This window comes from Lolium rigidum, chromosome 7 (assembly GCF_022539505.1).
Source record: "Lolium rigidum isolate FL_2022 chromosome 7, APGP_CSIRO_Lrig_0.1, whole genome shotgun sequence".
Lineage (NCBI taxonomy): Eukaryota > Viridiplantae > Streptophyta > Magnoliopsida > Poales > Poaceae > Lolium > Lolium rigidum.
The window spans coordinates 77,910,325-77,918,205 of record NC_061514.1 but is presented as its reverse complement, the minus strand read 5'-3'; positions in this window follow the sequence as shown (position 1 = coordinate 77,918,205).

Genomic DNA, 7,881 nt, shown 5'->3' with positions numbered 1-7,881 from the left:
CTTCCAGAAGTCCGAAGAGGAAACGAAGTGGGGCCACGGGCGCCGCCACGGTAGGGGCGGCCCGGCCTGCATGGGACCCGTGCGGCCCTCGTTGTGTGGGCCCCCCGTGACGCCTCCCCGACCTGCCCTTCCCGCCTACTTAAAGTCTTCGTCGCGAAACCCCCGATGCCGAGAGCCACGATACGGAAAAACTTCCGCAGACGCCGCCGCCGCCAATCCCATCTCGGGGGATTCGGGAGATCGCCTCCGGCACCCCTGCGGAGAGGGGAATCATCTCCCGGAGGTCTCTTCATCGCCATGATCGCCTCCGAATCGATGTGTGAGTAGACCACCCCTGGACTATGGGTCCATAGCAGTAGCTAGATGGTTGTCTTCTCCTCATTGTGCTATCATGTTAGATCTTGTGAGCTGCCTATCACGATCAAGATCATCTATTTGTAATTCTACATGTTGTGTTTGTTGGGATCCGATGAATATTGAATACTATGTCAAGTTGATTATCAATCTATCATATATGTTATTTATGTTCTTGCATGCTCTCCGTTGCTAGTAGAGGCTCCGGCCAAGTTGATACTTGTGACTCCAAGAGGGAGTATTTATGCTCGATAGTGGGTTCATGCCTCCATTAAATGCAGGACGGTGACGAGAAAGTTCTAAGGTTGTGGATGTGCTTTGTTGCCACTAGGGATAAAACATCGATGCTTTGTCAAGGATATTTGTGTTGATTACATTACGCACCATACTTAATGCAATTGTCTGTTGTTTACAACTTAATACTTGGAGGGGTTCGGATGATAACCTGAAGGTGGACTTTTTAGGCATAGATGCATGCTTTGGATAGCGGTCTATGTACTTTGTCGTAATGCCCTGATTAAATCTCATAGTACTCATCATGATATATGTATGTGCATTGTTATGCCTTCTTTATTTGTCAATTTCCCAAGCGTAATTTGTTCACCCAACATCTCGTTTATCTTATGGGAGAGACACCACTAGTGGACTGTGGACCCCGGTCCTATTCTTTACATCTGAAATACAATCTCCTGCAATTGTTCTTTACTTGTTCTTCGCAAACAATCATCATCTTCCACACAATACGTTTAATCCTTTGTTTACAACGAAGCCGGTGAGATTGACAACCTCAGCACGTTACGTTGGGGCAAAGTACTTTGATTGTGTTGTGTAGGTTCCACGTTGGCGCCGGAATCCCTGGTGTTGCGCCGCACTACACTCCGCCGCCATCAACCTTCAACGTGCTTCTTGACTCCCTCTCGGTTCGATAAACCTTGGTTTCTTACTGAGGGAAACTTGCTGCTATACGCATCACACCTTCCACTTGGGGTTCCCAACGGGCGTGTGCTTTACGCGTAATCAAGCTAAATTTCTGGCGCCGTTGACGGGGATCTGAAGAAAAGTTACTCCACAAAGATTTCTAACTCCCACGTCAACTACACGCCAGCAAATAAATTTCTGGCGCCGTTGCCGGGGAGATCAAGACACGCTGCAAGGTGATACGTCTCCGACGTATCGATAATTTCTTATGTTCCATGCCACATTATTGATGATATCTACATGTTTTATGCATACTTCATGTCATATTTATGCGTTTTCCGGAACTAACCTATTGACGAGATGCCAGAAGGGCCGGTTCTTTGTTCTTACTGTTTTTGGTTCCGAAATCCTAGTAAGGAAATATTCTCGGAATCGGACGAAATCAACGCCCGGCATCCTATTTTTCTACGAAGCTTCCGGAACACCCGAGAGTCGCCGGAGGAGGGCCCTGTGGGCCCCGGATGACGGCCGGCGCGGCCCGGGAGGGGGCGCGCCGCCCTAGTGTATCGGTGGCCCCGTGACCCCCTCCGAGGCTGCCCTTCCACCTACTTAAGGTCTCCGTCGCGAAAACTCGACACGTTCGACGAAAGCCAGGACGAAAACCTTCCAGAGCCGCCGCCATCGCGACGCCAAGATGCGGGGGACAGGAGTCTCTGTTCCGGCACGCCGCCGGGATGGGGAAGTGCCCGGAAGGCTCCTCCATCGACACCACCGCCATCTTCATCAACGCTGCTTTGTCTCCCATGAGGAGGGAGTAGTTCTCCATCGAGGCTCGGGGCTGTACCGGTAGCTATGTGGTTCATCTCTCTCCTATGTACTTCAATACAATAATCTCATGAGCTGCCTTACATGATTGAGATTCATATGATGATGCTTGTAATCTAGATGCCATTATGCTAGTCAAGTGGGTTTTACTTATGTGATCTCCAGGAGACTCCTTGTCCCACGTGTGTAAAGGTGACGAGTGTGTGCACCGTGTGGGTCTCTTAGGCTATATTTCACGGAATACTTATTCACTGTTATGAATGGCATAGTGAAGTGCTTATTTATATCCCTTTATGATTGCAATGTGTTTTGTATCACAATATATCCGTGTGCTACTCTAGTGATGTTATTAAAGTAGTTTATTCCTCCTGCACGGTGTAATGGTGACGGTGTGTGCATCGTGTAGTACTTGGCGTAGGCTATGATTGTGATCTCTTGTAGATTATGAAGTTAACTATTGCTATGATGGTATTGATGTGATCTATGCCTCCTTTCGTAGCGTGAAGGTGACAGTGTACATGCTATGTTAGTACTTGGTTTAGTTGTGTTGATCTGTCATGCACTCTAAGGTTATTTAAACATGAATATCGAATATTGTGGAGCTTGTTAACTCCGGCATTGAGGGTTCGTGTAATCCTACACAGTTAGTGGTGTTCATCATCCAACAAGAGAGTGTAGAGTCTAGCATCTATTTATTTATTCCGTTATGTGATCAAAGTTGAGAGTGTCCACTAGTGAAAGTATGATCCCTAGGCCTTGTTCCTAAATATCGCTATCGCTGCTTGTTTACTATTTTACCGCATCTCTCTGTCTCGTAATATTACCACCATCAACCACACGCCGAAATCCTGGGCAAAGCACTTTTCCGGGTGCCGTTGCTCATCTGCTTATATTTATTCATACCACTCAATGTTGAGAGTGTCCACTAGTGAAAGTATGATCCCTAGGCCTTGTTTCCAAATACCGCAATCATCGCTTGTTTACTATTTTATCGCATCTTTACTTTACGCAATATTACTACCATCATCCGCACGCCGACAAGCACTTTTCGGCACCGTTACTACTCGCTCATATTCATTCATACCACTTGTATTTCACTATCTCTTCGCCGAACTAGTGCACCTATACATCTGACAAGTGTATTAGGTGTGTTGGGGACACAAGAGACTTCTTGTATTGTGATTGCAGGGTTGCTTGAGAGGGATATCTTTGTCCTCTTCCTCCCTGAGTTCGATAAACCTTGGGTGATCCACTTAAGGGAAACTTGCTGCTGTTCTACAAACCTCTCGCTCTTGGAGGCCCAACACTGTCTACAAGAATAGAAGCACCCGTAGACATCAAGCACTTTTCACGGCGTCGTTGCCGGGGAGGAAAGGTAAAAGGAACTCATACTCCGGTCCCAGGTAAAGTACTTTTCTGGCGCCGTTGTGTGTGTGCTCGAAGCTATTTCCTTTAGATCCTGCAATTGCATCTTTTTGTTTCTTGTTTTACACTAGTAAGGCATAATGGAAAACATCTGTGAGCTTTTTGTACTATTTCCGAGTCAAGACATGAATGGTTTAATGCGAAAATTAAAAAACCTATGGAACCTTATTTGCATGCTAGTAGCAATGACATTAGTATGAACGCTTTGAACACCATTGTTGCTAATGATATGGAAAATTCTAAGCTTGGGGAAGCTGATTTTGATGAGCATGATATTTTTAGTCCCCCAAGCATTGAGGAGAAAATTTACTTTGATGATACTTTGCCTCCTATTTATGATGATTATAATGATAATGGTCTTTTGGTGCCGCCTACTATGGAGGATAAATTTAATTATGATGATACTATACCTCCTATATTTGATGATGAGAATAATAATGATAGCTACTTTGTTGAATTTGCTCCCACTACAACTAATAAGAATGATTATGCTTATGCGGAGAGTAATAATTTTATGCATGAGACTCATGATAAGAATGCTTTATGTGATAGTTACATTGTTGAGTTTGCTCATGATACTACTGAAAGTTATTATGAGAGAGGAAAATATGGTTGTAGAAGTTTTCATGTTACTAAAACACCTCTCTATATGCTGAAATTTTTGAAGTTACACTTGTTTTATCCTTCTATGCTTGTTGCATCATGCTTCATGAATTTGTTTATTTACAAGATTCCTATGCATAGTAAGTGGGTTAGACTTCAATTTGTTTTGAATTTGCTTCTTGATGCTCTCTTTTGCTTCAACTCTCATCTTTATGAGTGCATCATCAAAACTGCTGAGCCCATCTTAATGGCTATAAAGAAAGCACTTCTTGGGAGATAACCCATGTCTTTATTTTGCTACTGTTTTGTTGTGTCTTGGAAGTTGTTACTACTGTAGCAACCTCTCCTTATCTTTATTTTATTGCATTGTTGTGCCAAGTAAAGTCTTTAATAGTAAAGTCAATACTAGATTTGGATTACTGCGCAAAAACATATTTCTTGCTGTCACGAATTTCGATCTGCCTCTCTGTAGGTAGCTCAGAAAAATCTTCCAATTTACGTGCGTGATCCTCAGATATGTACGCAACTTTCATTCAATTTGGGCATTTTCATTTGAGCAAGTCTCGGTGCCTCTAAAAAATTCGTCTTTACTGGACTGTCTCGTTTTGACAGATTCTGCCTTTTATTTCGCATTGCCTCTTTTGCTGTGTTGGATGAATTTCTTTGTTCCATTAACTTCCAGTAGCTTTGTGCAATTTCCAGAAGTGTTAAGAATGATTGTGTCACCTCTGAACATGTGAATTTTTATTATGCACTAACCCTCTAATGAGTTTGTTTTAAGTTTGGTGTGGAGGAAGTTTTCAAGGGTCAAGAGAGGAGGATGATATACTATGATCAAGAAGAGTGAAAAGTCAAAGCTTGGGGATGCCCCCGTGGTTCGTCCCTGCATATTTTAAGAAGACCCAAGCATCTAAGCTTGGGGATGCCCAAGGCATCCCTTCTTCATCGACAACTTATCAGGTCACCTCTAGTGAAACTATATTTTTATTCCGTCACATCTTATGCGCTTTACTTGGAGCGTCTGTTTGTTTTTGTTTTTATTTTTGTTTGAATAAGATCGGATCCTAGCATTCTTTGTTTGGGAGAGAGACACGCTCCGCTGTTTCGTATGAACAAATATGTTCTTAGCTTTATCTTTAATGTTCATTGCGAAAGTTGGACTATTTCATTCATTGTTATATGGTTGGAAACGGAAAATGCCGCATGTGGTAAATGGTTTAATGTCTTGAATAATGTGATACTTGGCAATTGTTGTGCTCATATAGATCATGTTTAAGCTCTTGCATCATGTACTTTGCACCCATTAATGAATAACTACATAGGGCTTGTTAAAATTTGGTTTGCATGATTGATCTCTAGAGTCTAGATATTTTCTGGTTGAGGTGTTTGAACAACAAGGAGACAATGTAAAGTCTTATAATAGCTACAATATGTTCATATGTGAGCTTTGCTGCACCTTTTTATACTTGAGTTTTCTTCAAACAACCTTGCTAGCCTAGCCTTGTATTGAGAGGAATTCTTCTCATGCATCCAAATCCTTAAGCCAACCACTATGCCATTTGTGTCCACCATACCTACCTACTACATGGTATTTCTCCGCCATTCCAAAGTACATTACTTGAGTGCTACCTTTAAATTTCTATTCTTTGTCTTTGCAATATATAGCTCATGGGACAAATAGCCTTAAAAACTATTGTGGTGAAGAATATGTACTTATGTGTCTTATTTCTTAATAAGTTGCTTGTTGAGCGGTAACCATGTTTTTGGGGACGCCATCAACTTTTACCTTTGTTGAATATCATGTGAGTTGCTATGCATGTTCGTCTTGTCCGAAGTAAGGGAGATTTTCATGATCAAATGGTTTGAGTATGCATAATGTTAGAGAAGAACATTGGGCCGCTAACTAAAGCCATGATTCATGGTGGAAGTTTCAGCTTTGGACAATTAATCCTCAATCTCTTATGAGAATATTATCTGTTGTTGAATGCTTATGCATTAAAGAGGAGTCCATTATCTGTTGTCTATGTTGTCCCGGTATGGATGTCTAAGTTGAGAATAATCAAAAGCGAGAAATCCAATGCGAGCTTTCTCCTTAGACCTTTGTACAGGCGGCATAGAGGTACCCCTTTGTGACCCTTGGTGGAAACATATGTTATGCAATGATAATCCGTGTTAATCCAAGCTAATTAGGACAAGGTGCGAGCACTATTAGTATACTATGCATGAGGCTTGCAACTTATAAGACATCTTATACATAACACATATGCTTTATTACTACCGTTGACAAAATTGTTTCTTGTTTTCAAAATGAAAAGCTCTAGCACAAATATAGTAATCAATGCTTTCCTCTGCGAAGGGCCATTCTTCTACTTTATTGTTGAGTCAGTTTACCTACTTCTTTCTATCCCAGAAGCAAACACTTGTGTCAACTGTGTGCATTGATTCTTACATGTTTACCTATTGCACTTGTTATATTACTTTGTGTTGACAATTATCCATGAGATATACATGTTGAAGTTGAAAGCAACCGCTGAAACTTATATCTTCCTTTGTGTTGCTTCAATATATTTACTTTGAATCTATTGCTTTATGAGTTAACTCTTATGCAAGACTTATTGATACTTGTCTTGAAAGTATTATTCATGAAAAGTCTTTGCTATATGATTCAATTGTTTACTCATTGTCTTTACCATTGCTTTGAATCGCTGCATTCATCTCATATGCTTTACAATAGTATGATCAAGATTATGATAGCATGTCACTTCGTAAATTATCTTTGTTATCGTTTACCTACTCGAGGGCGAGCAGGAACTAAGCTTGGGGATGCTTGATACGTCTCAAACGTATCTATAATTTCTTATGTTCCATGCTACTTTTATGATGATACTCACATGTTTTATACACATTATATGTCATATTTATGCGTTTTCCGGAACTAACCTATTGACGAGATGCCGAAGGGCCAGCTTGTTGTTTTCTCGTTGTTTTTGGTTCCGAAATCCTAGTAAGGAAATATTCTCGAATCGGATGAAATCAATGCCCAAGCATCCTATTTTTCCACGAAGCTTCCGAACACCCGAGAGCCAGCGGAGGAGGGCCACGGTGGCCAGCAGATGACGAGGTGGCGCGGCCGGGGCCCGGGCCGCCCCCTATTGTGTCACCGCCTCGTCAGCCCTCCGACTCCGCCTCTTCGCCTATTTAAAGGTCCCCGACCTAAAACATCGAGACGGAAAAGCCACGCGTACGAGAAACCTTCCGGAGCCGCCGCCATCGCGAAGCCAAGATCTGGGGGACGGGAGTCTCTGTTCCGGCACGCCGCCGGGACGGGGAAGTGCCCCCGGAAGGCTCCTCCATCGACACCACCGCCATCTTCATCAACGCTGCTCTCTCCCATGAGGAGGGAGTAGTTCTCCATTGAGGCTAAGGGCTGTACCGGTAGCTATGTGGTTAATCTCTCTCCTATGTACTTCAATACAATGATCTCATGAGCTGCCTTACATGATTGAGATTCATATGAGTTTTGTATCACTATTAGTCTATGTGCTACTCTTGTGATGTTATTAAAGTAGTCTATTCCTCCTTCACGGTGTAATGGTGACAAGTGTGTGCATCGTGTAGTACTTGGCGTAGGCTATGATCATAATCTCTTGTAGGTTATGGAGTTAATTATTACTATGATAGTATTGATGTGATTTATTCCCCCTTCGTAGTGTGATGGTGACAGTGTGCATGCTATGTTAGTACTCGGTTTAAATT